This window comes from Melozone crissalis, unplaced genomic scaffold (genome assembly GCF_028551555.1).
Source record: "Melozone crissalis strain CALT ecotype California unplaced genomic scaffold, PUWL_Pcris_2 ptg000033l_1, whole genome shotgun sequence".
Taxonomy (NCBI): Eukaryota; Metazoa; Chordata; class Aves; order Passeriformes; family Passerellidae; genus Melozone; species Melozone crissalis.
Window position 1 is genome coordinate 13,545,576 of NW_026535811.1, and position 7,358 is coordinate 13,552,933.

A 7,358-nucleotide genomic window follows, 5' to 3' on the forward strand; every position below is an offset into this window, starting at 1 on the left:
TGGAGATACATGATGTGTGAGGAGTAGAGCTAAAAAATAAACACATGCATAAATGAATCTGTTGTTCTAGTGATCCAGTAGAAACAAGGAAGCCTTAAATGCAGGAGCCGTACCATCTTTAAATGGTTATGAAACTAATGCCACTGTTTGCATGGTTCTGAGGAAAAAAAAAACCCACAAAAAAAAAAAAAAAGAGAACAAAACAAGTTCTGTGCCTGATATCCACTGGAACTGAATCTGAGAAGTTAATTCAGTTATTTCTGTGCAGGGACACTCTGGCTTCCAGAGATACATATATATTCAGTGGTTGTGTCAATGCACAAGGAAGTCAATTCCAACGTACCCATGGAGTCAAATTATCTGGGGTTTTTTTTCCCTTTTAATCCTTAGGGGCAGAAAAGGCCACAGGTAGATGCAATTAGCAAAGTCAGATGATGAAGACAACAGCAGAGCTGTCTCTGTGCCTTAATGAGCTCAGAAGATGAAGACCAACTTTGCACTCCAGCCTAAGAAACAGCCTAGCTCCCCCTCATAGTGCTGTGCCCGTCTCCACTCAGCTGGACCAGCCTCCCTAGAACACCTGAGCACCAGCCAGGTGTGCAGATGAGGCTTTTGGAAGGAAAACAGAGCCCATCCAGTTTTCTCTTCCTCACGATTGTTCTGTCTGATTTTACTCTTGAGGGGAGAGTTTTTGTACAGATAGGGATTTCCTCCAAAAATACTGCTTGAAGATGGCAAAAATTGTGTTTCATTTATGTGGTTAGCTACCTGCAGACTAGTGTCAAAAAATGGATTTAGACTGGGGTATGGAGAATTCCTCCTCTTTCTCTTCCCTCCCCACAGCCATTTGATGATGGTTTCATCCACAACTAAATAGGGGATGTTTACAAGGTCCAAGCCATGCTGAAACCATGTAGAAACTAATGAGGAAGGAAGATTTTTATAATGCTCTTGTGAAACATTTAATGAGCTCTGAAATAGTGCTGGCAGGCCTCAAAGGAGAAAGTCCCAGTTTAAAACTTTGCAGTTTACTAAATGGCAGTGTGCAGGAGCCCCAAGCACTATTTATTTCCAAAGACTATTTTTATCTGAAAACACCCAACTCCTGAAACCCTCTTCTGCTCTGAAGGTCTTTACCCCTCTGCCATGCAATCAGTGGCACTTGCCAAGCAATGTGGTCCTAAGGCCCAAAATCACACATTAATACATTTTTCTCAATGCAGTGGAGCTGGATTTTGCCTCAGATATAGTTAGCCCATCTCCTCACCTCCAGAGGTCATCCCCATTGAAACCAGAACGTGCCATTCTGGAAAGGCCCTTTGGAGTGGAGGGATGGTGAGGGTGAAAATCCCCTGGCTTTATCAGCAATACAGCTCACTTTTATTGCATTCCCACTCCCTCTTCTCATCTCCCACCAAACTGCCCACAGCTGTGTTCTCTCAATCTTCAGCCTGAAAGACATGAAAAAGCAGCCTGCAAGACGACTGCAGCTTTGCAAAAGTCACTCCCACACATATAGACAAGGAAGCAAATAAAAAAGATAAAAAATAAGAAAATCATGACAGTGCCACTGCAGAAGATAGAGCCAGATATTTTGAAATGGCACAGTGGTTCTGTTCCTTGGAATAAAAGAAGGTGAGACATATTTGCCAAGAGTTAGGTGAAGTCCTGCTGACCCTTTCTACCATGGTAGGGTGAACCATTGCTGAAAACAAACTGAGCTACTTTAATACCACCACCTGCAACAGGTCCTTTTAAACCTTCAAGGTCCTTATTTTTCACTTGGGAAAAAACTGTAGGAGCCTGAAGAGAGTCTGAAAAGTATTGATGAACTTGGCATCACAAGATCACTTTTTCTGGCAACTCAGAACAAGAAAAATATTAAGAAGCAAATTCCATACAGACTGCCAGCTCTTATTTCATGGGTTGGATCAAGCTCATGTTGAAGGCAGTGGGATTAAAGAGATCGTCAGCTGATGACCACTTCTGTTCAATCCAAAATCAACAGTTTGCAAAGCATATTTGAATTTTAAAAAAAAAATTGATATGGTCTTTATTTAGTGCCTAATACTGCTGACACAAGTAACAAATAGTCAGTGCCCTGAAATTTAGTGATATACAGAAGATGTGCCTTTTCTCATCTGGTTTCCCTGCTGCTCAGTCAGTCCACAGAGACACCACCACACCATTTCTTATGCAACAACTCTGCTCTGTGGGTTATTGTAGTAAAACAAAAACATCCATATTACAGAAGACATTGCTGGCTCCTCTAATTCCATTTTTCCACAGTGCTTCTGCTGAAGAAATTGCTGTCAGACAAGCAACTCAAATTTCGCCGAAGTCCCCTCAAACACACATTGACAATGCCCACTTTTCTATTTTCCTCCCCACGGCTCCACTGCAGAGGACCCTCTGTGCATTCAGAGCAGCACAATGAAGAATGATTTCCAAAGCATTAACTTGGAGCCATTGAGACTTGGATGTTTTCAAAACGACTCTATTGTGCTCAAAGGATTCTAGACTGCCCCAGCTACTCTAGAAGAGAGTCTTTTTCCCCTTTCTCAAAACATCCACCCCTTGAGCCATGCCTGGAGTGCATTGTTGGGGCCGGTTCCTTAGTGCAGCAAGTTCCATCAGTCAAAGCTCAACAGATACAAATAATATCAGGATATGGATATAAATTAGTGAGACAGACCCTAAATAGTTTTGACAGGTTTGGTAAGTATATATAGCGACACAGAATGCTATTCCTGCTGTCAGACATCAATATGTAGACAGAAGATTGGGGGCACCATGGAAACTCGGTGACATAAGAGTGGTATTGATTGGATAGAAAACGAGGCTGCAATTTAAGCTTAAGGCTGCCAGGGATGCCAAGAATGGAGAATGACCTCCAGCAGTGAATTTTCAGCATAAGCTCCCTGTGAACAAGGCAGTCCAAGGAGGATAAATCAGGGACAGGCTCGCCAGGGATATGGCTCCAGCGAGTGTGGCTGCCCTAAGCACATGAGAATCACTCTGTGTGTGCACGCGTTACAGTGACCTACTTCGTTCAAAGACAGCATTTTGTATGGTTTATTATGGAGCCCTGGAACAAAGAGATTTCCTCAATTAAAGTCCTGAAATGCATCCTCTAAATGAAAATGCTTTTGATACACTGACCAGCGAGAGGTTGTAAATATCCAGGCAAAGCGTACATTGTTAAAGAGCAATTCCCACAGAAAACGCCACAGTTGGGAATGTAGGTAATGAGGGGGCCTGAACAGAGCAGAAGCAATGAGCCATGCCAGCTCCATCCCTAATGCCCTAGTCTTACACTAAAACACTTGTTATACCATAACACTAGATAAATTGTATTTTCCTTGACAAAAAAACCCAACACACACAAACACGCACACAGAAAAAAAAAATAGTATGAGTTAAATGAATGCATTTTCAGAGCTCCTATAAAGAATTATTTTTAATTGTTGTCTAAGGAGTCAGGAACAAGCATTCCCAGAATGATCAAGAAGAAACAGAGGACATGTCAAGGAAGTACCTTGCCAAAGCCACAACTGCTGAAGTTCACTAAGTAATAATATTCACATTTGTGGCAGAAAGATTAATCTACACAAAACATCCACCAGTACAGCTATGTCAGGAATAAGATAAGCCTCCAAAGTGTCCCCAGTGTCAGGCATATGGTACTGGGATAGCAGCACTATGTTTTGTAATCCTATAGTGAGACAAACCTTCTGCTGGCAAGGATGCATCAGCCACAGAGTGCATCTCAAATAACTGGGGACAGACATCTGGATAACTGCAAAAAAACTGGTTTTCTTAGGCCACTTCTACACTATAAACGAATATTTACCATTTGTAAAAGCTTTGTTGCTGGCTTCTCTTTTTTCCCCACCCAAGAGCTGACTCAAGTAAAGTCGGTGAGTTTCTGTCCTTCAGTTTCACCCAAAGCTTCATACATAAAAAAAATCACTGAAGAGTTTAGCTCAGCCTGGAGACAGGAGTTTAATAAATCTCCACTTTCCTTCTCTTTAGCAAAAGTTGCTAAATTATGCAGCAGGAATTGGCTTTGCTACTTTTTGGGGTCAGTTATGGGGGTTTGGGTTCTTTTTTTTTTAGTTTGATGAGGTACCCTCTCCATGAACTTCCAAATTTTCTTTCCTACAGCAAATTAACAAATTTTGTCACAAATACACTAGCTCCTTTTTCCCTTCAAACTATTTCTCATAATCAAAAGCTTCGATTTTTTTTTTTTATTCTTATTCTTTTTCAGGGAGGAAACTGAAACAAAGCAAAACAAACACACAGAAGCATTAACTTTGTTTTGTAATCAGCTCAAGAACACTGCTCAGAACACATAAAAACCTAGGCATTTCTTTGTAACAACTTTTACTTTCCTTCTCTCTTTCTCTCTCTCCATCCCTTCCCTCCTCTCCCTAATAGAGTCAGTTGCACACATCGTTTATTTCTTGTTCAGAAAGTTGAGCTTTGCTAAAAGCTCAAAAAAAAGCAGTGCCCAGAGGGAAAACAAGGAAAGGACATCAACTCAAGAGCTGATGAGCCACAGGTAAAATATTCCCCAGCTGTAACACAAGTCACTGCAAGCAAGCAGGATCCGGTTAAAACACCACTATCCATAGCTGCAGGGTTATGAGGCAGAGGAAGATTTAACTCCTGTCACAACCATTTCCCTAAAGCTCCCAAGAGCCAGGCAGTCTCTCAGGTGTGCATCCCAGGATCCAGCTCCCGAGGGTGCCACCAGGTTAAAGTGCAGTGGCCATTCCCCAGCAAGGCAAAACCACTGGAGGAGAGGTGCGACAGCCAAGTGGAACAGGCAAAAGGAACAGATAAGCTCACACAGAATGAAGATATGCAGATAAGCTCCCACTACCTCTCCCCTATGAAAATTTGTACTTTTAACAAGGAGAGAAGAAAGGAGGGTAAGGAGTTAGAGGCACCGGGGCTGCAGACCATGAAACACTCGCAGAATAACTTATGCGTTCAACAAAGAGGAAACTGTGTTTTCACCGTTGTCAACTCAGATTTTCCCCCAGCCTACCCCTCCCGAGGAAGGAGAAGACACAAACTAACGACGGCAGTTTCAGATAGATCTATGACCACTTGCTAGATTTAGTTGTTTCGCGAGGAGTAAATCAGGGATAAGAAGGCAAAGTCCCAAGGAAAATATCAGCCGAAGGTACAATTTAAACTCCCGAGTTGCAGCCGGGACGTTCCTGGCGCAGGGTACCTGGGACCCGCCGGGGGTTCGCGCTCCGCTGCCCTTTTGTCCCCTCGAAAGGGACCTGCCCGAGCACCCCTGCCGCCCTTCCCCGCTTTGTCACCCACGGCCACCGCTGTCCCTTCGCCCTGCGCTGGCATTTAAACCCTCCCCGGGACCGAAGCACGGCGGCAGCGCTCCTGTCCCTGCTCCTGGGCACCTCACCCACCACCCCAGCCAGGTGTCCCCTCAGGTGCACCCGGAGCGTCCCGGAGCCGCGGCAGGGACGAGGGAAGCGCTCCCCACCCTGCCCTGGAGGAACAAGCGCCGGAGGCTCCATCCCTCGGGCATTCCCCGGGAGTCCCCGCCGCCGCCTCGGACTTACTTGTGGCGGCAGAAAGCGCTTCTCCCGCAACGGAAAGGGGCGAGCCGCGACCGTTCCCGGTGAGCAGCGGCCGCGTCTGCCGCCGCGCGTCCCTGCGCTCCTCACGCCCGGCTCCGCTCGCTCTCCCCTGCCGGAGCTTTCTGCCGAGGTTTTTATACTGCAGGCAGGGAACCTGATCCGCGCCTCGCCTCGGCGGAGCCCGGGCTGCGGCGTGGCGGCGAGAGGAGGGAAGGCGGGCGGGCGGGCGCGGGGCAGAGCGAGAGAGCGGCCGCGCTGCCCCCTCGTGTGATGCGCAGGGGCCGCGCCCGCCGGGCGGGTCAGCCGCGGGGCAGCCGCGCCCCCGCCCGGGGCCGGGCCGGGCCGGGCCGGGATGGGATGGGCGGGAGCGGGGGCGGGACCGAACCGCTCCTCGCCGCTCAGCTCCGCTCCTCTCCGTTCTTCTTTTCCTTGTTCCGAACCGCTCCTCTCCGCCGCAGCTCCCCCGGGAGCAGCGCACCGGGCTCGCCCCAGGGTTCCCTGTTAGCCCATGCAGCTTGCCCTCCTCTTCATCACCCTCCTCTTCTTCAGCCCTACAGCCCGGCCGGTGCGGAGCTTCAGCTGCTTGTGCAGGGTACAAACGTCCCCCGCAGTTTTTAGCCCCTCTGCTCGCCTTCGGCTGTCAGAGTTTGGAGAGCTCTGACTTCGGCCTCGCTGGCTTCCAGCTTGCCATTTTGACCGCGGGAGTGATAGGCTGGGAGTACTGCTCGGGAAATAAATAAATAAATAGAAAATAAATAAATAAAAAAGAAAATAAATAAATAAATGAATAAATAAATAAATAAATAAATGAAAACCCACAGCTGACGCCTTCTCTCTGCCAGCCCCCCCACCCCCAGATTTTGACTTGCCATTTTGACCATGGGAGCGATAGGCTGGGAATACTGCTCGGGAAATAAATAAGTAAATAGAAAATAAATAAATAAAAAAGAAAGAAAGTAAATAAATTAATAAATATCTAAAACCCCATAGCTGACCCCTTCTCCCCCCTCAGCCCCCCTACCCCCAGCTTTTAATTTCAGCTTGGCCTAAGAGCGCGATGAGAACAACTTTTGCCATTTCAACACTTTGGGTCGCAGCGGTTGCTGGAGTTGTATCAGGGCTTTCATTTAGGAGCAGGCTTTTCCACCTTTTAGGTTCATTACATCCACTGAATAAGAGTGTTCCCCAACCCACAGCTTAATTTAAAACTGCATGGACTTGTTCCAAACTCCAGGCAATTTCTGTGTAATTCCCTCTCCCCAGAGCAAGTCTCTGCCTTCACTTGAAAGACTGGGCCCATTCACTGCTGAGGTCTCAGCTGGGTTTGCAGCTTGCAGCTCCTGCTCCAGGTTTGCACAGAAATCCAGTTCAGATTCCCCTCCTGTTTCCAGAGGAATGAGCTAAAAAAGTAATTTGTCTGGCACTGTACACATTGCATCATCTAACACCTACCATCTGTGACAATGAAAAGCACTGTACAGCCAGTCCCAGAGCGGGCAATTGCACTCACCTGGACTCCTTCTTAGTAAAGTAAACTAACCCTTTCCATCCGCACCTTGACATCTTCTTTTCATCACAGTTATGTGCTCAGTCCTGGCAGGGCTGTTCGGGATTTGCACCACCAGCTGGTTTAATGACAGTGATGTAATTTAAAACAACAATTTTGATTTGCAGTGTAAAGTGATGGCTTGAGGTGGAGAGAATATCCTTCCCAGCAGCTGGATGAGTGGAAAGGAG

The 7,358-nt window shown here is 46.7% G+C and overlaps 1 protein-coding gene across 1 annotated transcript in view; it reads right to left on the bottom strand.

Annotated features, from left to right (window-relative positions):
* The window catches only part of PTN (pleiotrophin), a 74,091-nt gene extending 68,260 nt beyond the window's left edge, over nt 1-5,831 (bottom strand). The window contains exon 1 of the mRNA XM_054281974.1: nt 5,604-5,831. The gene's annotated coding sequence lies outside the window, so the exon portion shown is untranslated. The remainder of the gene's footprint in view (nt 1-5,603) is intronic.
* Nucleotides 5,832-7,358: the final 1,527 nt, after the last annotated feature.